This window comes from Mustela putorius, unplaced genomic scaffold, assembly GCF_011764305.1.
Source record: "Mustela putorius furo isolate JIRA1106 unplaced genomic scaffold, ASM1176430v1.1 tig00003853_pilon_pilon_pilon, whole genome shotgun sequence".
NCBI classification, from domain to species: Eukaryota; Metazoa; Chordata; class Mammalia; order Carnivora; family Mustelidae; genus Mustela; species Mustela putorius.
The window spans coordinates 10,513,405-10,541,272 of NW_025422005.1; the positions used below are offsets into that span (position 1 = coordinate 10,513,405).

The 27,868-nt window shown below is 49.7% G+C and overlaps 1 protein-coding gene and 1 long non-coding RNA gene across 4 annotated transcripts in view; one reads left to right on the top strand and one right to left on the bottom strand.

Annotated features, from left to right (window-relative positions):
- Window positions 1–1,697: 1,697 nt before the first annotated feature.
- LOC106004266 lies at window positions 1,698–6,000 on the bottom strand. Its single transcript, XR_001177208.2, has 2 exons — window positions 4,486–6,000; window positions 1,698–3,979 (listed from the first exon to the last, which is right to left on the bottom strand). It is a non-coding gene; the product is annotated as an uncharacterized LOC106004266 (long non-coding RNA).
- Window positions 6,001–10,373: 4,373 nt separating this feature from the next.
- The window catches only part of TMEM51 (transmembrane protein 51), a 55,784-nt gene continuing 38,289 nt past the window's right edge, over window positions 10,374–27,868 (top strand). The window contains exon 1 of one of the 3 annotated variants that reach the window (XM_045063788.1): window positions 10,374–10,651. The gene's annotated coding sequence lies outside the window, so the exon portion shown is untranslated. Of the gene's footprint in view, window positions 10,652–10,672; window positions 11,340–27,868 lie in introns of those variants that run through there. The other 2 variants (XM_004741429.3, XM_013048819.2) reach the window with 2 other exon arrangements.

Consider the following 27,868-nt stretch of genomic DNA (forward strand, 5'->3'; position numbering starts at 1 on the left):
TTTGTGGTTGGAATGAGAGAACGCACGTGGAGAGCTTAGCACAGCCCCTGGCGTGCAGAAAGAGGATGGAGGGGGACGTCTTGAATTAACTGATGCGTTTTTCATTTCCAGTTTTTGTTACTGCTTCAAGATCCTCTCCACCCCCAAAATTCAGGCAGCTGTTATCATCTGCCTCCAGGAAGGGATGGCACAACGATAAAAAGAACCCAATAGTCTTGGCTTTGGATTTGGAAAGCCTAGGACATCAGGGGAAATAGAAAGGACTGGTGTGTTTAGATAATAGCCTGGGGCAGGGGGGGGGCAGGGCGGGGAGAGGCACTGTTGCTGGACCTACAAGGCTTCCTGCCTCTTAGCGCAGACAAAGGTTCCCAGATCTGGAGGAGGAGGGTGTAGTTTGAAAGGAAGGGAAACTGAGAATGAGGGCTCCGGGCTGTGTCCCATTGTGTTCCTTTTCCGTGTGGAGCCAGGGAGGACAGCAAGACCCCGGGGCTGAATGGCCATTTGATAGATGAAGGCAGATGAGTCTGAGACAGAGCACCATAGTCATAGCATTTTTCTGTACCCCAGCAAGGAGCAGGAGAGAAATGGGCCCCTGGGACCCACAAGTGACACAGAAATAGGAAAGAGTGAGGTTGCCAACTCAAGAAACTATGTGGGCTGGGCAGATTTTGCAAATGAGTGAAGCAGGCCCCGTGTAATAGGGAATGGTGGGGACCGTGGCAAGCCAACAGTGAGCATGACAAGACATGAACATCTTTATTATTTTTTTTTTATAAAACATGAAAATATTTTTTACAAGACACGAAAATCTTGTTTTTCTTTCAAATATCTAGATTCTTCTGTGAAAATTCCCATTTCAAATATTGGCGACTGACCTTTTATAATGCTATATGGGACAAATGAACATATCTGTGGATGACACGTGAGTCAGAGGTTACCAGGTAGTGACTTGTCCTGCTAGATTTCCCTCAGGCTCAGCATGGACTTGCCAGGACCAACAGCCGTGCAGCCAATGTGGGAACAGGAATGGATGGCATCTGCTCCAGATGTGCCCCTAGGAGGCTTTAGCATGACACAGGCTTCAGAATTTAGATGCAACCCCAGCAGGGGCAGCAGGGCGGGGGTGGGGGGGGGACATTTCTGCCACCTGGCAGAATAGGGGCTCCTAAGATAAATCAAGCTGAGTCATGGAAACATAGTTCCATTTCCTGCCAGCTCGAGTTTGTAGTCTGTCTCTCACCTCTTCTAGTGATCTGGGGAATTTAACTGTTTTTATGCTGCACATGTTTTGGGGGAATTCTTTCTTCTCTTTTGTCCCTACGTATTTATTTTCTTCAGGTTCAAATCTTTGGGTTTTTGTTTTTGTTTTATTTGACAGACAGAGATCACAAGTAGGCAGAGAGGCAGGCAGAGAGAGCGAGAGAGAGAGGAGGAAGCAGGCTCCCAGGGAGCCCGATGCGGGGCTCCATCCCAGGACCCCGAGATCATGACCTGAGCCGAAGGCAGAGGCTCAAGCTACTGAGCCACCCAGGCGCCCCTCAAATCTTTGTTTTGAAATAATAATAGATTCACAGGAAATTGCACACACACACACACACACACACACACACACACACGCATCGCAGGGAGGACTTGTGCATCCTTCCCTCAGTCTTTCCTGCAATATTGTAGCTGGGAAATTGACATTGAAATTGACATTGGTACAACCCACAGAGTTTATTTGGATTTCCCGTCTATGTATATTCATGTCTGTGTGTGTCTGTGTGTAGGGCTATGTAGTTCTATCATGTGTCTAGATTCATGTGACCGAACCCTCCCCCTCAGTATTCAGAACAGTTCCGTTCCCACAAGCTCCCTCGTGCTGCTCCGTGGAAGCCACGCCCAGGCTGGCACAGCCACAACCCCTGGCAATGTTCTTCATCTCCATAATTTGGTGGTTTCCAGAATATTCTATGAATGCAGTCATACAGTATGGGACCTTACGAGATTGGGTTTTTAAACTCAGCCTGGTTCCCTTGAAAGCCACCCAGACTACCTCATACCTGGAGGATCTATTCCTCTTTATTTCTGCGTGGTATTTTACTACCGTGTGGCCATACCACGGTTTAGCCACTCACCCATCGAAGGACATGAAGGTTACTTCCAGTATTGGGCTTTCATGAATCCTTATGTTTTTATAAAATTAGTTCAGAAAATGCCAGCCAGTGGCATCCATGTTCTGAGTTTGGACATGGTGCGATATTTTCCGTGATCCCCAGTCATGGAGGTGGGCATAGCCTTTTTCATTTGAACCCTGCCAAAGCCCTGGGAGGGAGGCAGGCCAGAGATTCAGTCAGCCAGTCAACACATTCTTTGTACTACACTTTCTATGTACTAGTACTAGTACTATGTACTAGTCTAGATACTGGGGATACAGGAGTGAACAAAACAGACTCAAATCCCTTTCTCGTTGGTTATCCCCAATACCCATCGGGAAAAACTGAAGCTCAGAGAGGCTATATAATTTGCTTAAGGGCAGGGGGTAAATCCTCCCTCACCCCAGGGACACTGGACAGTGTCTGGAGTCATTTTTGGTTGTCAGCGCTTGAGAGGGGTGTTGCTACGGGCATCTAGTGAGTAGAGGTTGAGGGAAGCTGCGAACCACCCTATGGTGCTCAGGGCAGCCCCCACGACAAAGACTTATCCCATCCAGATGTCACTAGTGCCAAGGTTGTAAAACTCTGGTGTAAAGAGGCCTAAGAGTCATGGACAAAGACAGAAACTCCCCAGACAGCACAGTGTAATATAGAACTTCCACCCCAGGAGACACAATTATTTGCATGACCAGTATGGGGAAGGTAGCACCTTGTTGGTCGGGGGCTGGCTGATAGAGGGTCACTATGAAGCAAGTACAAAGCACTGTCACCTCCACTACATCAATACTGGGTGGCTTTTCTGCAGGGGATGAGGGCACAGGGGGAGCTGGGATGGTAGAAGACAGAGCCTGGCAGGCTGCCTGGAAGAAGACGCAAAGCATGCGGGAGCATTGCTCCTCTGCCCCATGCTCTCTTCCTCTGCTTCTCTTGAAGAACCTTATTAACCTCCTTCATGCAGAAACGTACAGGAGAGCAGAGCTGAACGTGCAAAGCCTTTTTAGAAACAGCTGGGAAGCAGGCAGGATGCTCCGTCCACATTGCAGAGTATGCAAGAAACGTAACCTCAGTTCTTAGAACTAGGCTTCATTTCTATTCAAGTCCCCATTTTGCTGGGTGGAAGAAAAAAATCACGATTAATCAGGGTCTCCCTACCACTTTTTCTGGGTTGTGTCTGTCTGTCTGTCTTTCTTTCTTCCTTTTTTTTTTTTTTTGGTGAAGGGAGTTCACAAAGTGCCAAGACCTGGGCAGGGGCCAGCAGCAATCTGGTGTTCTCTGCCAACATGGCCTCATTTCTGTCTTCCGGATGGCAGACGTGCCCTCCTCGCCTCCTGGACGCCCTCTCTTCGCCCAGCTTCTCCCTCTTTCTTCTCTCAGCTTCTTCTGCCCTCCTCTGAGGCATACAGGGGACATTGGTATGGTCAGGCAAATTGCTGCAGGGCTGACACCTCCCATGCGACCATCCCCTCCCGTACCATCCTGGGTGGGGGCAGACACTCTCTGGGGCTCCCCCCTGCCCACACCCACTCTCAGACTGGCACGGGGCCATTGCACTGGCCACCACTCACCTCCCTGGAGATCCACATCATTGTACCTCTTTCCCCTCTCTTCTTCCCCTCTGCAGGGACCCCCCGCTCAGAAATACCTGATGGTAACTGGGTCTGGCCAAGTCTTGTTTAGCCCCAGACCTTTTGTTAGTGACATAGATTTTATGCCCAGGGCTCCCACTTTTGAAACTCAGAGCTCAGGTTCTTACAACCCCAAAGTCTTGATTCTTCAAAGTCAAAAACGTTATCTCTGCTTTTCTGCTGAATCTGGTTTACTCCTGAAATAAGAAGATCCACCGGCTGAAAGAGTAAAAGGGAAAGGGGGGAAAAAAAACAAAAACAAAAAACCTTTCATCACTATCATGAAGTATTAGTTCACCCCAACAGTGTGTGTGGAATGAACGGAAGACACCATCATTCATGCTCCTTCTTTGGGCCCTTCCCAGCCAGGAGAAGCTGAATGTCTGTCCCCAAGTTCATCTCCCATCCTCCAAACCTGGATCAGAAGTCCCTAAGAGCATCGCAAGCTGCACTAGCAGGAGAGCTAGGGTAGAGGAGCGTGTGTGTGCCCGGACCGCGTCAGCCTGGGTTCCCAGCCACACGTCACCACCCACCGGCCAAGCGAGCTTGATCAAGTCACTTAACCTCTCTGGGGCTCAGTTTCCTCGCCTGTAAAAGGGGAGTGTAACTCCTCCTCCCAGTGGTTATGAGGGTGATTAATAAAGCAGAAATTGTAAACCGTGTAGAAGACTGTCCAGCACGTAGTCAGCGAGGTCGGAGGGCTGACTGCTGTTATTGTCACTCACCTAGCCTGGAAGTGAATGGGTTTCCTGGAATCCAAGTCACATGGGGCCCCAGTGTTTGCTGCCGGGGGTTTCAATGCAGTCGCTTCACCAGGAGAGGATCAGGACGCCTATGCCCGGCCTCTGGCACTTCTCCCAGCCGCTGGCAAGAGCCTCAGAGGGTTTCTCTCAAGAGCCTTTCATTGCAAGAAATGGAAACCTACCAAACTAGTTTAAGTAAGAAAGGAAACTCATTGGAAAAACAGGAATGCTGCTCAAGGAAGGAGGAAGGAAGGCGGACAGCAAACCAGGGAGCTTCCCTCTTGAGTTCTCTCTGCAGCCGGCTTCCTGCCTCAGTGGAACCTGGCGGGCTCCCTGCACCTGGGGTGGGGGCGGGGCACCTAGAGGTGCCTGCTGGGTGCACCAGCCTCTTCCTCCTATTGGCAGAGCCTCCATCTGATTCGGATATCTGTGCCAACGCCAGGGACTCCTGAGGGTCTATACCAGTCACGGGTTTTGGTCATGGGTTTTGGAATGAGCATGTGACCCGGTTCCAACAAGGGAGCTATGAAGGAAGCTTATGGGGAGCTTCTGGGAAACGTTTGATCCCTGATGGAAAAGGGACCACGGAAGAGTGACAGGGCCTGGAGCCTGAGGGAGCCATGAGTAACAAGGCTGGGCACATCAGAGGGTCCCACCTGGTCACGAAGGCCTATGTCAGACTCGATGCTGCGGTCCGCAGGGAACCGTGGCTCAGGTCTCTGTGTCACAACGCTGACTGTGTGGCATGGAGAATGCATTCCAGGGGGACAGCCTGGAAGCAGGACACCAGTTAGGAAGCACCTGGATGAATACAGATGGGACATACAGGAAGGTTCTAGGGGATGAGACACCGAAGAACAGGGGCGATGAGTAGAGATACTTGCTGGTTCTCTGAGCTCAGAGGCCTCAAAAACTGTACCCTAAAGTCAGGAGGTCCTCACTAGCTCCATTCTGGGCTGCCTGACTCATCTGCACGGGCCCAGTTACAATGGTAACTGAGGAAGAGACACCGTTTTTGAAGCATTTTTTGGGAAATTGGATCAAAATGGTTTCATCTAAACCAACAGTCCAAAACTACCCGGTTTCACTTTGCAGTGTATGAACACAACTTCTCTGCCACCCAGACCTGATGTAACCTTCCAAGAGGCTGGGCCAGTCTGTCACGCGTGAAACCTACATGTGGGCACAGCCCTTCCCGGTGACTAATGGGAACTCCTCCAGATGAGGGACACGGATCAAGCACGTACGGATGTGATTCCTGCTGACTCGGGCAACAGTCACACCGTGGAGACATTGCTCAGCTTCTCAAAGGTTTAGAAGGGAGCCCTCGTCAAGAGCGAGTGGGAAGAGGGGGTCACCTACTCAGGACAGAGCCAAAGAGTGGCAGATGGGGGAAGACACAGGGGGCAAGGGAGGGTGTGCTCCTGGGGGGACAATACCCATGGCTTCTGGTCTTCTTTTTTTTTTTTTCTTTGCACATACGCACACTGCTTTCTGATTTCTTTCTTTTTTTTTTTTTAATATTTTTTCAAAGATTTTATTTATTTATTTGACAGACAGAGATCACAAGGAGGCAGAAAGGCAGGCAGAGTTGGGGGGTAAGCAGGCTCCCTGCTGAGCAGAGAGCCTGATGTGGGGCTCGATCCCAGGACACTGAGATCATGACCTGAGCCGAAAGCAGAGGCTTTAACCCACTGAGCCACCCAGGCACCCCTCACTTTCACTTTCTATGCACAAGCAAATACATGTGTATCTATGTCTGAAAAAAACCACTTGGGTGGCATCATAATACCCAGTCTTTGCCTTTCTCAATTCATGATACATCTTGGTTCTTCTTCCCTGTCTGCTCTGTCTCCTTTTTTGTGACCACATAGCCTCCCCGCACAAGCCTGCACCGTGACTTACCTAACTTCTGCCGGCAGCGTTCAGCATTTTCCCTGTTCTAAATAATCAACAGTGAAAATCCTTGAACACATGCACCTGTGTGAGTTCCACATGGTGACCTGTTCCTCCCAGTCAGTTTCCAGCTTCACTTCCTGAGAGACCGAGGTCAATCACCAAGCAGAGACTGTCTAATACTTCAAGTTAGTTACTTAGTTACTTAGTTACTCAGCCAGTGCGAATACAAATGTTTGCCAGGAGAAGGCTCAGAGCAACATCCTCCCCTCTTAGAACCTAGACCCCCAGAAACGGTCAGGCTAACATGCCAAGTGACCCGTGCTCAGACAACACTGGGCCATTGACAAGGCCCGCAGCCACATCCTGTCTCACCTGACTCTGGCTCAGAGAGGATGAGACATCTATCCGGGGTCACACAGCTCATAAGCAGCAGAGGACTCAGAAAGGAGAGACTGATCTGAAGAACTCTTGCCTTCTTTCTAAACCCATGGTGCAGGCTGTATCACGATACTCTCAGAGAAGAGACGTAGGGTGGACGCTTAGCTGAGAAGGTAGGTGACGCAAATATCTGTCTACAGGCTGAATTTGCCTTCCCTGCGGGTTTCCTAGAGCTCCTGGGACCAATGACCATAAACTTCAGGGCTTAGAACAACGCAGATTCATCAGCTTACAGTTCTAGAGGTCAGAAGTCCAACCAGTCTCTGTCTCAGGAGGCTTAAACTAAGGAGTCAGCAAAGCTATGCTCCTTCTGGAAGGCCTAGGGGAGAATCCATCAGTGACCTTTTCCAGGTTCTAGGAGCTCACCCCGATGCTTGGCTCATGGCCCCTTACAGGAACCACATCGCTCTGCCCTCTGCTTCCACCATCATAACTTTGACCCTCCTGCCTCCCTCTTAGAAGTATGCTGGATCATCCACAATGATTCAGGATGACTGCCCCATCCCAAGGGCCTTCTCTGAAACGCATCTTCAAAGTCTTTTTTTACCATGTCACGTAACACCTTCACCAGGTCTGGGGATTAGAATATGAACATCTTTCAGCAGCCATTGTTCTGCCTATCTCGTGCGGTTGCTGGCATAGTGGTTAAGAGCAAGCACATACGTCAGATCAAATCCTGGCCCTACCGTCTTTCGGCAGATGGAAGTGTGTAATTTTTCTGAGTCTCAGCTAGCCCGACCTGAAACACTGAAATAATAGAATTTTCCTTCCAAGGCTGTTGGGAAGATTAAACAAAATAATACAAAGTTTACAGAGCTCTTGAAATACCGTGCTCAGTAAATGAGAACTGTCATCTCCCCTGCTGCCTCTTATAGTAACAGGTAACAGAAATTCCACCATTTGAGATTTACTTCTTTGGCTCTTTCCCCAAGGACACAGACACATCTCGGGCCCTTGTGAGCTGACAGAGAAGTTGGCCGTTAAATGAAGTCAGGCTCTTCAATAGGACTTAGAGAACCAGGGAAGAATCAGAGAAACATACCATGGTGGAGGGAGAGGGAGAAACACACTGCCTCTGTCCATTTCCAGTTTTGCCTGTGGCTCCACTTCGGATGGGAATTTCTCCAGCCTCTTCCCAGATTAGCCAGGGCGAGCCTGCCTAAAGGGAACACTCTGAAGATGATTTGCTGAGATAGACGAGACCTGCCCAGTTAGGCTTGTGGCAGAGCTGGGTGGATCTGGAGTTGGATCTTGGCATGGAAAAATACTGAAGCTCTTTGCCTCCAGGTGGGAGCTAGAGCCGCTGTCTGAAATGATTATCCCCAGTCCGGGCCTCTCTGAAGTTGGTCTTGCAGAGTGAAAGGAAAGCCAGATTCTGGGTCTTATCTGAGAGCTACATGACTGTTTCTCATCAACCATTTAGAGACTGGAAGGTTCCCAAATTCGGTGTCTAAACGTTGTAATGGAATACACACAGCTCTCCAACGTGAACTTGTTTAGTCACCTGCCTGCCAAACAGTTCTCCCCCTTCAATAAGATAATGTTACTCTTTGGGGCTTTCATTTAACCAACAAGTATTTATGAAGCACCTGCAGGGAGCCAGGAGAAGGGGTCCCTAACCTCAAGGAGAGCAGGAGGCAGACTTGTAAAAAATTATGTCACTGTGTAGAGTGAGATAAAAGTGACTTCCCTTCCTGAAAGAGAGGGAGAAGCAGGGAACCTTGTCTCGGGGGAGAGAGTAGATGCAGAGCGAAAAGGAATTCTTCCAAAGATGGGACAGCACAGGCCCTGGAGCCAACCAATTGGGGTCTAATTGCTGATACTTCCCGGCCGTATGACCTTGGGCAAATGATGACCTCACTTCCCAAAGCCTCAGCTTTCTCTTGTATTAAGTGGGTGTAGCCAAAGAACATCCCTGGGGTTTTTGTTTTATAAGGATTCAATGGGCTGGGAAGTGAGTAGCAACCTGATGATGGGTCCATTGCCAGGATGTGAGGAATAAGCTGTTATTGTTATATTCATGAAGACTCATCCCTGTTTCCCTCAATGCTTTCCTCATCCCCAAATCACAGGTCAGCCCCACATTTGCCTATCTGTGGACACCAAGTTAAAAAGCAACAGTGGGAGGAAACACCCACGTGGGATGACATGGGTATACATACCTTTGGATGATGTGTACCCATGAACTTGGCAGTTCGGCAGTGAACTTGACTGCGGTCCCACCAGGGTGTCTAATTTCTGTCCCGGACACAGCAGATTCCCAATAGGAGGCGCCTTCTGTCGTCAGCTGGATTGTCTGACACCCGGCCAGCCGCCTATTGGCTTTTCTCAGGATTTGAACTTCAAAGAACTGCAGGGGGGCGTGGCGGGGGGGGGCGGGGGGGTGGAGATGGGGATCCCTGACCAGGCTTCTCTTGCAACTCAAAACAATCCAAGACTGGGGGAGGCTGCGGGCTGTTTTTCCCTCTAGGTTTAGAATTCAGGTTTTCTGTGGTCTGGCAGAGATCAGATTCATTTGGGCGCCAGAGAGGCATGGTTCCAGGGCAAAACTCTGGGGTGGGGGGCACTGGTAGAGCCGCCGTCGATGAGAGGCACCCTCACCAGTTCGGCTTTACCCTCCCCAGAGCCAGGCCTCAGGCAGTAGCTCTGGGGCTCTAAGCAGAGGTGGGCCACCCCTCCCGCAACCTGGCGGTCAGGACGACGACAGCCGGTGTTTCTTTGGGAAAGTTCTCCGGAAAGCCGGGAATGAAAGCACCCAGTAGGCAGGATTCTCTGGACAGGGCCTCCGCATCCCGATGCTTGCAGGAGCGGGCCCCCGAAATGGGCTCCACCCGTGCGGTACGACCGGGAATCCGCAGGGGGCGCTCAGGGGACCAGGGAGGGACCGAGGGGTGGGGGTGGGGCGCCCGGCCGAGGGCAGGAGCAGACTTGCTTTAAAAAAAAAAAAAAAAACACCTGCTTCCTCCTTTCCTACCTCCACCCCTCAGTCACCTCGCAAACCACCAGCCCTGGGCGGTGCAGGCGGGTCCCAGCGCCGCGAACGCGCCCAAGGGTGAGGGGGGAGGCGGTGGCCTCCCCAGAAAGTGGGGTGAGAGGCGGGCGCACCGCTCCGCCAGGTGAGCGCCCGGCCAGGTAAAGGCGCGGCAGCTGTGTCCGCAGTGTTGTTCTGCACGCTCGCGCCTGAGATGAGAGTGCGGTCTGGGGAGGGAGGGACGGTCTCCCAGCTCAACTTAACATTTCAATAACCTGGACTCCTGGGCCAAGTCGCCGTCCCCCATTCCACCGCCACCTCCAACTCCGCGGCCCGGGGGTGGGGATGTCTCGGCTCTGTTCCATTCCCCCATCCCTGCTTAGCCAACTCGGAGTGGCGGGGGTCGGGCGAGGGCCCAGCATCCCCCCACCCGCTAATCCGACAAGAGAGAGCGGGTCCCTTCCGCCCGCAGCTCGGGTCCGCGCCCCAGTCCTGGGGGTGGCGCTGAGCTCGCCGAGGGAGGGTCGACTGGTGGGCGGCGCCTCTCCGGGCTGGAGGCCGCTCGGGGCCGGCGCCGCCCTCTGTCTCTCGCGGTCCCTCCCTCCTGCACGCCGGCGCTCGGAGCCAGAGCTTCCTGCGTCCCCATCCCGGTCCCGGAGCGGGTGGTGCGCCTTCTCCGCCGCCGCCTCCCTCGACCGAGACCCCCACCCCGAACCTCCGGCCCTGCGATCACAGCGCCCCGAAGGAGGAAGCCCGTGGTGGGGGTGGGGGGTACCGGGTCGTGGAGTCCCCGGTCCCCGGCCGCCCGACCGTGACGGAGCTGGACCCGCAGCCGCCCGGGTGAGTCTGCGCCGCCGCGCCCTCCGTCCCGCGGACTGTTGGCAGGGCCGTGGAGGGAGTCGAGGGCTGTCGGGGTCTGTTTGTCCGCCCGTCTGGGAGCTTCCTGTCCCGGGTCCGCCGCCGGGAGGACTCTGAACCCGCACCCACTGGAGCCGCGCCCCGCCAGTGCGGGACACCCCGCGTCCCCGGCAGCGCGCTGACCTCGGCGCGGGGAAGGCAGCCAGCCTCCGGGGCCCTCTGTTGGCGAGGTCAGGTGCCATTCGCCAGGCAGGTTTCGAACCCTTGGCCTCGACCGAGAGGCACCTTCCACCGGTGCCTGGAGCAGAACTTCCCAGTAAGTCCCCGGAAACCACCCTGGCGCTGCCCAGTCGATCCCTCGTCCCCCAACCCTAACTCTTTTCTGGAAACCGAGGCTTTGGGGAATTTAGATTCGAGTGTATGTTTAACGTGCCAGAGGCAAAAAGAAAACAAACAAACAAAAAACGGTAAGAAGTCGGGCGTGAGCAAAGTAGGGAGACACAGTTTCTTCCCTGTGAAACAGGCGTGATAACCTCCTGGGATGAGGCGGGGCGCTCGAGCCGAGCCCATAGCCAGAGCTTGAAATCCGTTTCAGATCTCCTGTCTGCGTCCCCATGGGAGGCGTGTGGCCTGGGAGTTCCAAATTGCAAGGGATGGTCACTTACAGAAAGTAAGTTTTCCTAACCAGGGCGTGGGGGAAACAGGAAACCTGGATGTCCGTACGGTTCCCCAGCCCTGTCTGGGCCCTCCCTGGCCGGTAGCAGCTTGTGTGGCCCGGGCCAGATCCCTGCTAGCAGTGCGGGTGGTCGGGAAGCCGGGAACCCCCGCACGGCTGGAGCGTAGCGGGCGGAGCCTGGGTGGGCGGGGCCGGAGCAGCGGGGGCGGAGTCGGAGCCCGAGCGGCTGGAGAGGGGTTTCCCTCTGGTGCTGGCTTTTGGCTTTTGATCGACGTGGTGGTGGTCTTCGAGTATGGCTTCTCTAGTGGAAGATCGCCTCTGGGACCTGTGCGCGGCTTTCACACTTTGGAGATTTGTCACACTAGGATCTTGTCCTAAGTTTATAGGAATGAATGGAATTGGGCAGGAGCCCCTCTTCCTCCACATGCTTCCCTCCGCAGCTTGCCAGAGGTACTGCCCAGACTGGGACAAAAGGCAGAAGAGAGGGAGGGGAGGAGGCTGGTGGCGCATCTCTTCTGGGGGGTGGTTGGATGATAGGGCCTCCTGGGCATCAAGCAGGGCCAGGCCTGCCCCAGGGATACAGGGCCTTGGGGACCTCAAGAGCTCCCAGCCTCTTGCATGGTATATGACAAGTGTTCCTCGGAGGTGGTGATACAGTCAGGCCCCAGCACTGGCTGGCTTCATGACCCGCCTCACTGAGCCTCCAGTTTCTTCCTCTGTAGGAAGGGAGTGATAATCTTCTCGGTGGGACCTTGACGCCTAGCAGGAAGCTCTGTTACAGGGCTTAGGGGAGAACAGGAGAGAGAAGATAACTCGGGCTGAGGTGCGCCAGGAGGTCCCGCAAGGAAAAGGATGTTGGAATATGCAGCAGTGTATTGGAGCCCCTCGTGGAGGGGGAGGAAGGGTGTCTGGGCTGAGGAACAGCACAAGCAAAGGCACGGAGGTACAAAGGTACACACCCAGAGTATGGTGGGCCTGGCAGGGAGTGCGCTCAGGCAGTGGCAGATGGTTTGTGGGAAGGTGGGGAAAGTAAAGGGAATGGAGGGTCTAGAATGGGGGCTGGTCACGTGGGGCTTTATCATGTGGATGTTGACTGAGTGCCTTCCAAGGGCCGGCCGTGTTCTAGGTGCTCAGGATGGATCATTGGACAAGAAAGACAAAGACACAGATTCCTTTCAAGTTCTTTAAGGAGGGGAGTCATTTGATCCTGTTGGTATGTGAGGAAGATAATTCTGTCTGTGTGGATGTCAGATGAGACTTTGGGAAAGGCTGCTGGGAGAGAGGAGGCTGGTCGGCGGGGCGGGAGGCAGTGGGAATGAAAGGGCGGGGGCAGGCTGGAGTGGAGCCCCGCGCAGGAGGCAGAGATTACCATGTGGTCTTCACACGTGACCACTGCCCAAGGGTGAGGTTTGTGGATTTGGTGTGAGGCCCAAACTGCCAGCCTGTCTTCCGACAGAGAGGGCAAATGCCTGGGAACTTGGCAGGGCCCAAGCCCCTCCAGCTCTGGCTTTCCTGCTCCCTGACTCCAGAAGGCACACAACCTAGGAGTTTCTGTGTGAGGAAGGGCAAAGCTGGACACAGAGCCAGCAGCCCATCTCCTGGGCAACCTGCCTCCTTTAGGGCTCCTGTTTTCCTGGGTCACCGTTCTGGTAAATGTTCTCTTCCTCCATGGGGCTGGCAGTAAACCCCTCAGGACCCTCGGGCTGGAACAAAGGGCTTTGGCTCTGGGCTTCTCTTTCTCCCGTTCCAAATTAAGGTGGAATTCGAGGGACTGAGCAGAGTCTGAAGTGCTGGGAAGGTTCCAGAAGCTCAGATGTCTTCTGTTGGGGATGTGGCAAGGGGTCTGCCTCTGGCTCCTGGCTTTTGCTTTCACTTTGTTCGGAAGCTTGGATGGGCCTTTCTTGCGACTGATAGCTCTCTAAGACTATTCTCCGTGTCGGAAGTTTCCCTTTGCTTGGAAGGAGGACCAGCCATAGGAGGACCCCAGAATGTCTTGGGTGGAAGGGACCACTCTCATTTGACAAATAAAACTCAGATAAGGGAAGAGCACACAGCAGGTCAGCAGCAGAGCTGGGACTGCCCCCCTCCCCTGGCCCCCGACTACTCTGCGTTCTCCCAGGAGACCTGGCCACATTCAGGTCAGGAACTCGTTTTAGAGCCCAGTTTAGTACAGGTTTGGTGGTTTCTCAGGATCTCTGCCCTGCTGGCCACTTCATAGAGTCTTGTTCCTCCCCAGCCTGGACAGGTGGCCCAGCTTAAGCCTGGCAGCATTTTTGTTCTCCTCCCCTTGGATTGAGCCCTTGGTACACCGGCTGCCTCTCCGGGGAGCTGTGGCTCCCCAAAGAAACAGGTTTTCCCTGCTTCATGCCAGACTGCCCAGGGCACTAGCCAGAGGCAGCCCCCTGAGAGTCTCTGTGGCGCTCTCCCCGACTAGCTGTGGCTCTGACTGATTCTTGACTCCTCCCTCCCCTCCGCCCGAACTCGTATCTCCTGAGGCTGGTTGGCCCTGCCTTCTATCCAGTGTTGTTTACTTGGGCTAAGCTGCCAACAGTCTCTTATTCTCTCTTGCCCTAGATTTATCAGACCTAGCAACCCTTAAAACCTGAATGCTGGTCTTTTCAGCTCTTCGTGTTTCAGAACCAAAGGGAAACTTAGCCATCAAAATATCTAATCTGCTTATTTTACAAATGGGGAAACCGAGGCTCAGGGAATTGAAAGCACTCGTCTGAGTTCAGAGCTAGGACTAGACCCCATTTTCTGATTTCAGGGGTGGTTCTTGAAAATAAACCAAAACAATAAAACCGAGGAGAGCCCCTCAGAACCCTCTTTCTCTCCACGCACCTCCCGGCAGGTGCTGAAGGACCCGGAAGATGAGGGGTGCACGTCAAGGCGTATATATCCTGACATTTTCAGATCCTGTCTGTTGAGACTGGTATGAATGCCAGGGAGTAAGCTAGTGATTAACCAACCTTGTCTGCTGTTCTTCTAAGCATACTTGACAGTGCACCTGGGCATGGGCGGGTGTTTAATGTTTTCACCCCCGATTACAAAGGCAGTACCTGCTCCATGTAGAAAACCTGGGAGGAACCCATCACGATATGCAGGCCACCACTGCTGATAGTTCCATGTTTAATGCAGATTTTTTGTTTGCTTGCTTGCTCTGCTGCTGTTTAATATCTGGTTCATCGTCGTAATGTGTATTTTCCCTTGTGTGACAGTGCACTGGTTCTGACCTGTCAATCTCATGCATTTGTGCCCTCTGATGGCTGGAAGGCTTTCTGTGGCTATGTCAGAACACTCCAGCAACCAAAAATCCTAGCATGCTATGTAGATTATGGACTGAGTGGGGCTTCAGGGGGCCATGTCTCTGCACCGCCATGGTGTTTGGGAAAGGGCTGTGTTTACTGTCTGAAGCAAAGATCGATTCTCAGTGAGCCTCTTAGAAACGGAGGAGGTTAGCCATCTCCGTGCGATGGGTATGATCCAAAGAGTATAGGAGGGAAAGAGAAGTCTTCGTTTCCTCTGATTGTTTGCTGGTTGGTTTTTAACCCAGCCAAGTGCTCCCACTCCCCCTTACCACCTCTTGTCCTGAATCCCCCCAGGATTGGGCACTGGGGTGGCAAGTGTGGGTCCCTAGGAAAATCAGTAACGTATTCGGCTTGCTCGTCTCCGAGTCTTGCCTCTTGGACTGCGAGTATTTCAATGACAACCCTGAGCAGAGAATTTGCTGGCTACTCAGGAGACCCAGGTTGGTAACTTCACCTTTGGGACAGGGTCACCTGATGTCATCTCTCTTGGTCTAACAGTATCACAGCTTCATTAACGCCATATAAATTGTCAATGCTAGAAGCGATCTCAGAGGATTCCTTAGGCCAATGTCTACAGACTGTGGGCAGCAACTTAGTGGGTTTTAAAATCAGTGAAGTAGTTTTCCACCGGCTTTTAAAAAGTGATGTAGAAGAAAGCAGACTAGAGACAAAATGTATCTCCTGTCGTGAGAAGCATCCTTTAGTAAAACTTTCATCTCAATTATCTCTATATCTCTCTACGCACTGAGTCATCAGATAAATATATTTCCATCTGCATAGTAAGAACCTTGGTCAGTTCTTGCCCCAGTCCATTGGATTTCTTTTTAAAACGAGGTGCAAGGTGCCTCATTAGCGCAGTAGGTAGCGCGTCAGTTTCATAAAATGAGGTACGGTTCACGTACAATATTATGTGAGTTTCAGGTAGACAGCATTGTGATTTGACATTTGTATCTGTTGCAAAATGATCAACACAGTAAGTCTAGTTACCACCTGTCACCTGACAAAGTTAATACAATGGTATGGAATATATTCCCCATGCTGTAAGTTACATCCGCATGACTTATTTGTTTTCTAACTGCAGGTTTGTACTTCCTCATCCCCTTCACCCATGTGGCCTCCAACAAGCCCTCTCCCCTCTAGCAACCACCAGTCTGGTGTCTGTATCCATGAGTCTAGAGTTTGTTTCGTTTTGTTTTCTAAATTCCACATATTTTGAAATCCTGCATGATTTGTCTCTTTCTGTCTGATTTATTTCAACTTTGCATGAATCCTCTAGGTCTATGCATGTTGCTGCAAATGGTAAGATTTTCATTCTTTCTTATGGCTCGGTAGTATTTATTTATATATATAAATATTTATATCATGTCTTCTCTACCCACTCATCCATTGATGTATACTTGGGTTGTTTCCATGTCTTGGATGTTGTAGATAACAGTGCAATGAACAGAAGGATGCATGTATGTTTTCAAATTAGTGTTTTTGTTTTCTTCGTGTCAATACCCAGGAGTGAAATTGCTAGATCATAAAATAGTTCTATTTTCAAGTTTTTGAGGAACCTCCACAGTTTTTTCTACAGTGGCTGCACCGCTTTACATTCCCACCAAAAGTGCGCAAGGGTTCCCTTTCTCCTACATCCTTTCCAACGCATGTTTTTTCTTATCTTTTTGCTGATAGCCATTCTGACAGGGGTGAGGTGGTATCTCATTGTGGTTCTGATTTGCATTTCCTTGATGATGAGTGATGTTGAGCATCTTTTCATGTGTCTGCTGGCCATCTGGATGTCTTCTTTGGAAAAATCTCTGTTCAGATCATCTGCTTATTTTTTAATCAGATTCTTTGTGGGTTTCTTTTGTTACTGAACTGTGTGAGTTCTTTATATATTTTGCATATCAACTCCTTATCAGATATATGATTTGCAAATGTCTTCTCCCATTCTGTAGGTTTTCTTTTCATTTTGTTGATGGTTTTCTTTGCTGTGCAGAAGCTTTTTAGTTTAAAATAGTCCCAATTGGTTGTGGGTTTTTTTGTTTGTTTTATTTTGTTTTGCTTTTGTTTTCCTTGCCTTTGGAGTCAGATCCAAAAAAACATCACCGAGACCAATGTCCAGGAGTTTACCGCTTCTGTTTCCTCCTAGGAGTTTTGTGGATTCAAGTCTTACATTCAAGTCTTCGGTCCATTGTGAGTTGATTTTTACGTATGGTGTTAACAGCCCACTGCTTTTTATACTGTGATTCTGGGAAACTTGGAATTCTTTGGACGGGTCCCAGAAGCAATCAGGAGTTCGCAGGGACAGAGCTGAGTGGTGGGAGGCAAGGCCGGCTGGAAGGAAGCCCTTTCTACAAATGTTCCAGATGTCAGGGGTGAGAAAGATTCCTTTAAGAAAATTCTGTGGCGGGGCGCCTGGGTGGCTCAGTGGGTTAAGCCGCTGCCTTCGGCTCAGGTCATGATCTCAGAGTCCTGGGATCGAGTCCCGCATCGGGCTCTCTGCTCAGCAGAGAGCCTGCTTCCCTCTCTCTCTCTCTGCCTGCCTCTCTATCTACTTGTGATTTCTCTCTGTCAAATAAATAAATAAAACCTTTAAAAAAAAAAAAAGAAAAGAAAATTCTGTGGCTTTAAGAACAATACCAAACAGCAGGTTAGAAACCAGTGCTTGTCCAACCACCTCAATTCTTAGAGGCCAGAAAACAGAGAGTCTGTATAGGACAGATGGGCTCTCTGGCCATACACTCAAACATCTCTAAGTGTAGACCTCTGACACCTCTCCAAATGACATGCCAAAGTCAGTATCAGACACAGCTGTTGGGCTGAAACACACATTCACCACGCAGCTCAAGTTCCCCACAGGCAGTGCTGTTTGTGTATGTACACTAGGAATTTAGTGTTTATCATAAAGCCCATAACTATCACACTAATGGCCCAGTTTATATTGCCATGGTGCACAAAACATTCATTTGTTCTGTGCCAGCATCTAAAACCCATCGCAGGATTGGTAAGTCTATTTTGGCATTTCTTCTTTTCTAAATGTGCCCCAGAGCTTTGCTAGTGGAAGCGTCCTAAAGGTGATGGGCCCAAGGTTACCCAGCAGATTGTGGCAGATCCAGGATGAGAACTTGCCATGGTAGGTGAGCTTTGTTTTTTTTTTTTTTTTTTTTACATGATTGTGGCCTCATATGACGTACATTCTGGATGTCTCCAGAAGGTTCTGGTATTTCTTTGATGCAGTATATAGAACCCGGTAGCTCTAATTCTCGGTGAATTTTATGTCTTTGCCACTTTTTCCTCTCCACGTCTAGTCTGGGAGAGAGAGAGAGATTGAGAGAGAGAATTTACTTACCTTATCCTTGTCTACATTTTTCCCACACCTACTGGCTGGGGGGTATGTACAGGGATACCTAATTTCTTTCTTTTTTTTTTTTTTAAGATTTTATTTATTTGACAGTCAGAGATCACAGGTAGGCAGAGAGGCAGGCAGAGAGAGAGGAGGAAGCAGGCTCCCTACCGAGCAGAGAGCTTGATGTGGGGCTCGATCCCAGGACCCCGGGATCATGACCTGAGCAGAAGGTAGAGGCTTGAACCCACTGAGCTACTCAGGCGTCCCAGGGGTACCTATTTTCATTGCACTCTATAGAGACTGCATATATTACAGATTGAAGATTTGTGGCAACCCTGCATCCAGCAAGTGTCTTGGTGCCATGTTTCCAACAGTATCTGCTCACTTCCTGTCTGTGTGTCACATTTTAGTAATTCTCCCAATAATTCATTTTCATTTTCATTATTATTATATTTTGTAGAGTGGTCTGTGATCAGTGATCATGACTTGCTGAAAGCTCAGAAGATGGTTAGTATCTTTTAGTAACAATGTATTTCTCAATCACGGTATGGACCTTGTTCTTTTTAGCCATAATTGCAAACGTAACAGACTACAGCCTAGCGTGAGCTAGGAAACTAGCTAGGAAACTAGCCAGGAAACTAGCGTGAGCCCTGGGAAACTGAAAAAGTCATTTGAGTCGTTCTATTGCCATATTCACTTTATTCCAGTGCCCTGGAACCGAGCCTGCCACATCTCTGAAGCGTGCCCATGCTGGTTAGGGTTATAAGCATGCTTTGTTGATATTTGGTGGAAGAGAGGGTATGATTAAAAAACAAACGCTCACACGTTGGGATCCCAAATATTATGTTTTCATTAACTGGAGTTTGGACAGTAGCGATTACTTATGGGAGTTGTCCTTGGGTCAATGTGTTCAAGCCGTGATGGGTGCAAATTCTGCTATGGTGGCAGGGGACGTTACCTTTGGCTTGCCGCAAGCTGTGGCTTTTTTTACAAATGTACTGGGATGTTCTGTGTGCCAGTTGTGAACTAGAGGGCCGGCTTCTATGTCTTGGGGAAGGAGGGAGCCGGATATAAAGGCGCCATTACCATTCAGCTGACAGTGACCCAGGAGAGGCTAGAGGAAATTTCTCCCGGACCTGGATGGAGTGTCAAAGGCAGGCTTTCAGAAAGCTGAATCTATGCTGAAATCAGAAGGTAGGCACCAGAAAAGGGTGCACCTGGCTGAAGCAACAGTCTAGGCCAAGGCCCCGAGCTGTAGAAGAGGTTAATTGACGTGGGCTGATACTACATGTGAATGGTGCAATGAGAAAAACCTTTATACAGTTTCTTCTTTTTTTTTTTTTTTTAAAGATTTTATTTATTTATTTGACAGAGAGAGATCACAGTAGGCAGAGAGGCAGGCAGAGAGAGAGGAAGGGAAGCAGGCTCCTGCTGAGCAGAGAGCCTGATGCGGGACTCGATCTCAGGACCCTGAGATCATGACCTGAGCCGAAGGCAGCGGCTTAACCCACTGAGCCACCCAGGCGCCCTATACAGTTTCTTCTTAAAAGTCTTTTGGAAAAAAAAAAAAAAAGGTCATTTGGGAAGTGAGACTCATTCATCCAACCGATATTTATTCAGTTCTTTCTGCAGGCCAGGTGTTCTGGGCTTTAGGGGGACATCGTCCATAAGAGAGACATGGTCCCTGCTCTCATGGAGCTGACACCTTATTGGGGCACTGCAAGGAATCAGTAAATTAGGACACAAGTGAAGTAACCAATAATCATATATTCACAGAACGAAAATCTTTACCATCCCCTTAACTGCATGTAGGATCAAGGCTAAGCTGAAACCCTTAGCCTTCAAAGTTCTAAAGACTAGAGTCTCCTAAACACTGGACTCCTTCGAGTTCAGACTCCGTTTACCTTTCCAGACCCATTGCTGCTGCCCCAATGGCTCCCCGCAACCAATGGATGTGTTGTAAGGATCCAGAGCCCCTGGCCACCTCCATCTCCCTCCTACTCCCCCACCCATAGCCATGAACTGTGATGGTTCTTCTCTTTCTATTCCTTCTGCTTTTCTGCCTAAACCATTCTTAGTCCTAGACAAAACTCTTTAAAAAAACAAAACAAAACAAATTCTATTTATTTTGGAATAATTTCCGATTTATAGAAAAGTTGCAGAAATAATAGCTTTCCTATATTCTTGACGCAGCTTCCCCTGGTGTTAGCATCTTACCTAACATGGCGTAGGTAACAAAGCTGTGAAATTCAGGTTATTACTCACAAGATGGCGGACTTTATTTGGATGGCACCAGGTTGTTTTGTTGTTGTTTCTGCTCTGGGATCCATTTCAAGACACCCCACGGCTTTCAGTTGTCCTGTCTTCTTCATCTCTTAAGGTCTATCCCAGTGTTTTCCTTGAATTGTGTGACCTTGAAAGCTTTGACGAGTACTGGTCAGTATTCTCTAGAATGCCGCTTACTTTGGGTTTGTTTGATGTTGTCTCATGGTTCGACTGGGATTTGGGGTTCGGGGAAGGAACGTGACGATGGTGAAGTATCCTTATCATTACGTCCCATCAGGATCTACTTGACATAGGGCCACATGACTCACTGGTGATGCTGACCTTGATCATTTGGTTGAAAGTGGCGTCTGCATGACTTCTCCACTGTAGAATTTCTACAGCCCCTTGTGGGAGGGGGTTTTAAAGGATGACAGTAACAGGTAAAATTATCGAAGAAATGACTGAAAATGATTGATAGGTTAGGCTCCTAAAATTTAAAAAAAAACCAGTACAGCACATAAATTAGATCAACATTTACAACACCCTTTTCAGACAAGGGGCTGTTTTCTGAACACATACCAAGCTTTTCCGGTTAGTGAGGAAAAGTCAACTGCCTTCAAGCAATGGAATAAACAAAAACCAAAATGAAACCAAAAACAAACAGACAAAAAAATGGGTGCGGAGAAAAGGAAAAGCACAAGAGGCAAACAAGACATGTAACCATGATACACGGGTATCGTCTAATTTATCGTTCCCGTTCAAGAGACCCACAATATCAGGGTGCACATTGGGGTCGCCCATTGATGTTCTTTTTCTTAAGTTTTTATTGAAATTTCAGGTAGTTAACCTAGAGTGTCATTGTAGTTTCCGGGGGACAGTAGAGTGACTCCGTGCTTCCATCCAACACCGGCACTCATTACAACAGGCGCACGCCTTACTCCCCTGGGCTGCCCATCGATTCTAGTCTTCTTTAATCCAAGATAGTCTCCCGACCTTGTTGGATCTTCCATGGCATTGACATTTTTGAAGAGATGGACCCAGGGTCTTAATTGCTTCTCCCCTCATGACTGGATGAGTTTTAGACTTTCATGGCAAGACACTGTCATATGTGCTGTGGTACTGTTGTCATCACATCCCACCACGAAGCACAGCATGTCAGAGCTCAAGAAAGAAGAAGGGGGCGGGGGTGGGGGAGAGGGAGTAGAAGAACAAATACCTTTGGCCAATAAGCACATGGGAAAAAAACCCCAACATTCACCCCCATCGTATTAAAGAAAATGACGCTTAAAACTGTATCATCTTTCACACAGGAAATTTTAAATGTCTTGAATGTTTCAAAACTTTAAGTGAAAGAAACAATGCCAGTCTTTCACCAGCTCACGGTGGGGACAAGGACAGTCTGAAATGCGTGGCCAAGCGTTAAAAAACGCAGCCGTCTCAATACCAAGAATTTATCCAGAGGACACACGATTGTGTAAGGAGTTAGTTTCAATGCTGTTATTTTTTTAAAAGAGCCATAAATATAGAAACCAACTCTGCGTCTGGCAGTAGAGGATTGGTTAGTTGGGTAAATTATGAGGCCTCCATGGAATGTTCTTCAGCCACTGAAAGTTATGGTTTAGGTGAATACTGATGATGTGCAGAATCGTTTGTTATATATCAACATTTTAAAAGTTAGGTCACCAAGCCATGTTGCAGTAAGATCTCATTTTTGTTTAAAAAAAAAAAAAAAAGTGTTGGGGGAGGGCCCCTGGGTGGCTCAGGGGGTTAAAGCCTCTGCTTTCAGCTCAGGTCATGATCCTAGGGTCCTGGGATCGAGCCCCGCATAGGGCTTTATGCTTGGCAGGGATCCTGCTTCCCTTCCCCTCTCTGCCTGCCTCTCTGCCTACTTGTGATCTCTGTCGGTCAAATAAATAAAATCTTTAAAAAAAAAAAAAAAGGAAGAAAGAAAAAGAAAGAAAGAAAAAGAAAAGGTATGTTTGTTTATAGAACATACAAGAAAGTCTGAACGCAGTCATAGATATTATCAGTAGTTCGGGATGGTGGGGTAATCAGTGATTTTCATTTCCTTTCTGCTAATCTAGATGTATTAATGTTTGCTTAATAAAGAAGTATTGTTTTTATAATAAGAGGAAAATGTTTAAAAAAATTTTTTTTAAGTCTCCCAGGGTTGTAGTGGGTCCCCCAAGGGTGTTTGCTAAGTGATGTGCTTGTGAGCTGTAGGGGGCTTGCATTGGATTTTAGCCCCTAGTCCAGGTGGTTCTTTTATAACTTTAGCTTTGAGCATCTGGTTCTGCCTTTCCGGACTTAAAAAGCTGAGAGGGGAGCATGGTGAGAACACAGCAGCGCACTCGTCTGCACCTGGGAAAACCATCTGTTACAGGCTGTGTTTCTGTACCCCGCCCAAATTCGCATGGTGAAGCCCAACGCCCAGCGTTATGGTATTAGAAGATGGGGCCTTGGGCAATAATTAGGTTTATTATTATTTTTTTTAAGATTATTTATTTATTTGACAGAGAGAGAGACACAGCAAGAGAGGGAACACAAGCAGGGGGAGTGGGAGAGGGAGAAGCAGGCTTGCTGTGGAGCTCCATCCCAGGACCCTGGGATCATGACCCGAATCGAAGGCAGACGCTTAACGACTGAGCCACCCAGGCGCCCCAGTAATGAGGTTTAAATGTGGTTGTGAGAGTGAGTTTATCATGATGGGATTAGTGTCCTTAAGGGGAGCGGAGAAGAGAGAGATCCCCCAGGAGAGGCTCCTGGAGGACACAGCCAGAAGGCCACCATCTACAAACCAGGAGGTGGACCCTCACCAGACATGAGGTCTACCAGCACCTTGACCTTGGACTTCCAGCCTCGGGAAACAGGGAGGAGTCACTGTCTGTTGATGAAGGTCTGTAGTGGAGGTTATAGCAGCCTGAGCTAAGACATCACCCTCCCAACGCTTGGTAGATCTCGTGTCTGGTGAGGGTCCACCTCCTGGCTTGTAGGTGGGCGGGAGGATTCACTGCTTGCTGAGCACCTACTGGGTGCCACCCAGAGGGCCAGGAGCTTCATGCGAATGGCCTCACGTGGTGCTCAGTGCAGCCGGGGATGTAACAGGCTCGGGCTGCCCCTTGACCCACAGAACGGGCAATGACATTCACTTCAACCTGATAAACAGAGCCATTCTCTTTGAACTTGGAGAGGGTTTGCCTCTCAGGCTGTTGAGCCTGCTCTGAATGTCTTCCCTCTACATTCAGGCTTTGTTCTAGCATTTACTGTCTCCATCACCCCCCACCGGGCTCAAAGTCCATTGGGTTGAGTGCAGTCTCCCTGCACTTCCCTAAGAAGGTTCTTCCCAGTTCCGACTGCCAGCACCACGCTGTGTACCGACCTAATGAAATAGGAATCTCCTGCTGCCTTAGCTTGGGACTTAGTGACTGGAGCTGATCACGCAGGAGAAACAGTCACCCCACCCCCGCCCTCTTGAGTGCAGGTTTTGCCTTTCCCCACCCCATGGGGGTCCTACTCCGCCAGGTAGTAAGTTGACTTTTTCTGCCTTGGTTGATCTGTCCCTTCCCTGTGTCATAGGAAAGGCAGTCACAGTAGCTTGTGTCTAGTTCGTAACTTAAATAACTTTTTCTCAACGCTTTTTGTTTCATCAGAAAAAAATGTTACCCATGGTAAAAATCTTTTAAAATCACACACTGCTGGGATGCCTGGGTGGCTCAGTTGGTTGGACGACTGCCTTCGGCTCAGGTCATGATCCCGGAGTCCCAGGATCGAATCCCACATCGGGCTCCCAGCTCCATGGGGAGTCTGCTTCTCCCTCTGACCTTCTCTGCGCTCATGCTCTCTCTCACTGTCTCTCTCTCAAATAAATAAATAAAATCTTAAAAAAAAAAAAAAGACAAAAAATAAAATAAATAAAATCACACACTGCTTTAAAAAAAAAGAAAAATCACACACTGTATAAAGGGACAGCCAGGGAAGAAACAGGAGTCTGCATCTCATCTCAGACCCCCAGTCTCGTTCTTCAGAGATAGCCGCGGCTCCCCGTTTCTTGGACAAGCTTCCAGAAATGTTCTGTGTGGATGAGGAGCCCTCAAATACCGCTTTGTGATGTTCAAGTGTTATCATTGTCCAGATTGTTCTGAGATTGTCGGGTACTTTTTTAAACTTGTCATCACTCTTTTTTTTTTTTTTTTTAAGATTTTATTTATTTATTTGACAGAGAAAGATCACAAGTAGGCAGAGAGGCAGGGAGAGAGAAGAGGAAGCAGGCTCCCTGCTGAGCAGAGAGCCCGATGCGGGGCTCAATCCCAGAACCCTGAGATCATGACCTGAGCCGAAGGCAGCTTAACCCACTGAGCCACCTGGGTGCCCCTTGTCATCACTCTTATCAGGGTCCATGAACCACCTGAAATTTTATGGCAAACTTCCATCTGTGCATTTTTCGGCGGAGGTATCAGTAGCTTTCACCAGGGGTCTGTGCGTGCACACACACACACACACACACACACAGAGAAGAAACGTGGCTCACACAAAATGGCGAGCAGGTATGAGAGAAGCAAACTTTCACCGATGAAAAGCAGTTACATGTGTAATTAATGTGTAATTAGCGGGGGGGGGGGACGTTTCCGAATTTATGGATCACCGGTCCCCAGCGTAGCGGTCGGAAGCCGATGGAGCCATTGAACAGTGTTGTCCCGGGCTAAGGGGAGCTGTGCCCGGCTGAGCCAACAGCCGTGACATTCACCAAGCTCGTCAGCCCTGCGCTGTTTCTACTGATTCATTGCCTGTGGGGAAGTGTGTTGGCTCTTGCCCGGGACGGAGTTACCCATTCACTGGTAAGAGAGGAGGAGACCAACTTGCTTCCGACAAGAGGATTTCTGGCTGAAAAGCATTTGGAAAGATTTTAGGGAAATTCCTGGGAGCCAGAGCCATATCTGGTTGGTGCTGACGGTCATGAAAGTGTGGGGAGATGTTCTTCGTGGGGTCAGGCGCGGTGGGTACGGAACAGCCAGCGCCCCCCACATCCTTGTTTTCGGGGTGGCTCTGGAGGAGGAGACAGAGTCTGGCTGGCTGGATGCAGAGAGGGTCTGACCTTCCAAGGTATTTCCTGTGCTAGTTTAAATGCATGCCGTGTTTTGCTTATATTAACTCATCGGTCCTCATAATTCATCAATCCTCATAACAGTTCAGTGACAGGGGAAACTGAGGCAGGAGTGCACTAGCTACTGTGCAAAAAGCCCCACATCTCAAGGGCTTGAGACAGTTAGGTCACAGCGTCCCCGGCTGGGTGGGGAAGGTGGGGTCTTTCCTCCACAGGGTCCTTCAGGGACCCAGGCTTCTTTTGTCTTCAGCCCTTGGTTTCCAAGGGCTTGGTGAGCTAATAACACCACCTACTAGCTGTAGAGACAAGTTTTATTTATTTATTTTTTTAAGATTTTATTTGTTTGACAGGGAGAGCAAGAGAGCACAAGCAGGAGAATAGTAGAGAGAGAGAGAGAGAAGCAGGCTCTCCACCAAGCAGGGAGCCCGTTGTGGGACTCGATCCCGGGACTCTGGGATCATGACCAGAGCTGAAGGCAGATGCTTAACCATCTGGGCCACCGAGGCGCCCCTAGAGATGGGTTTTCAGCCCTGGTAGTCTGGTTCCAGAATCTGTATTTTTTTTTTTTAAGAGTTTTTATTTGTTTTTTTGACAGAGATCACAAGTAGGCAGAGAGGCAGGCAGAGAGAAAGGGGGAAGCAGGCTTCCCGCTGAGCAGAGAGCCCAATGTGGGGCTCGATCCCTGGACCCTGGGATCATGACCTAACCTGAAGGCAGAGGCTTAACCCCCTGAGCCACCCAGGTGCCCCTGGAATCTGTATTCTTTACCACTGCATCATAGGTAGAGAAGGGAGCACTGGCTTATAGCTGGATTTAGCCGGTGTGTCACCCAAAGCAGGAGGGAGGGAGAACACACGGCGTTTTGGAGAACACTCGCACCTCATTGTCACAGGATCAAACTCTTCTTCCTAAGGACTGAGCTGGGTAAACCTCACGGACATTTTTACCTCATCTTCTGCACATAAAAATGAAAGCCTTTCCCCCCAACAGTTTGCCCCTGAAATAAATGTGCGTCAGCCATGTTGCTGCCTGGCCCATGGGTCTTCCCGCCACAGACATCAAAAGAGACATCAAGCGTGCAGAGCTGACTGCCCCTTGTTGCTGCTTGTTGCAGGGAGAAGAGGTCTTGCTAAGTTTTAGCATCCTGGTTAAAACGTTTCTTCCCCAGCTGAAGTGTCTTCTTAGGGAAATGACCCAAATGTCCGACATTGGGCCAGGACAGTAGACTGTGGTACGTCCACAGGGGGAATGCCGCATGGCCGTTAAACATGGTGGCGATGGAGCCCTTGAGAGACCCAGAAAGACAATTCTAATCTCTTAATGTAAAAAAAGCAGATTATAAAGGTGGTCCGCTTTTTTCATTTTAAAAAGGATACAAAGAAGTTGGAAATTTGAATATTTACCATTTCTAAATTTCCCGTAGAGAACCATGCATGACTTGGTATTAAAGTTTCAGATTTAGGGGCACCCGGGTGGCTCAGTTAAGCGCCTGCCTTCAGCTCAGGATATGATCCCAGGGTCCTGGGATCAAGTCCCGCATCGGGCTCCCTGCTCAGTGGAGAGCCAGCTTCTCCCTCTGACATCTGCTCCCCAGTTGGGCACTCGCTCTCTCTCTGACAAATAAATAAATAAAATGTTTAAAGTGTCAGCCAAGGGGCACTCTGGCTGATGTCTGGTTTCTGTCTGCTGCATAGGGAAATACCTCAAATGTTCTGAGTCAGACTACTTGGATTCCACATCGATTATACAGAGAGACTTTAATGCCATCTCTGTAGGGTGCGGGTGAGGAGGAAACGGTACTAAGCTTGTGCAGCCTTAGCACAGGGTCTCAGTAAACGCCAGTGCTCACAGGTTAGGCCTCAGAAATTCATATGACATAAGTTACATTAATAATACAACATATTTTACACAGGTAGCGTTCCAGAATCTTTTCATCATCCCAGACAGAAACGGAGGAAGGCTTTTGAAAGGCTTACAGGAGGGGTTCTTAAGTTTCGGCACATCCTAGAAGCTCCCCCCAAATTTCTCCTCCAGTAGGTCTGGAGGGTTGGGACGCGAGCACTTGACTTTCTCACAGGCTCCCAAGGGTGCTGATGCTGTTGGTCCAGGACCACACTTGGAGAACCACTGCCGAAGATTGCAGGGGCTTCCGGAGAGGGCAGGTGATGACCTCATTCAGGCCGCAACTGGGAAGCTGGGCCACTGGGACAGTGGAATTTGGGATTTATGAGAAGAATTAGAGCTTACCCTGGAATGAGGGTGGGGGAGCAGAAGTGAAGATGAACGGGAACCGAGGGACCAGGATGTCAGCCACCAAGGCGCAACCACAGGGAGGTTAGTGGAGAAGTCCGTGGGCAGCTCTGGTCGGATGGGTGCCCAGCCTGGAGTCCGGTGACAGGCCTGGGGACACTGTGGGTCAGCAGGACCAGCAGTCAAAGAGCTGGACACAGATCAGGCAGCATGACAGGCTCAAACCTGCTGGGCACCATGGGACCTGTCCATCACCGCATCTACCTCA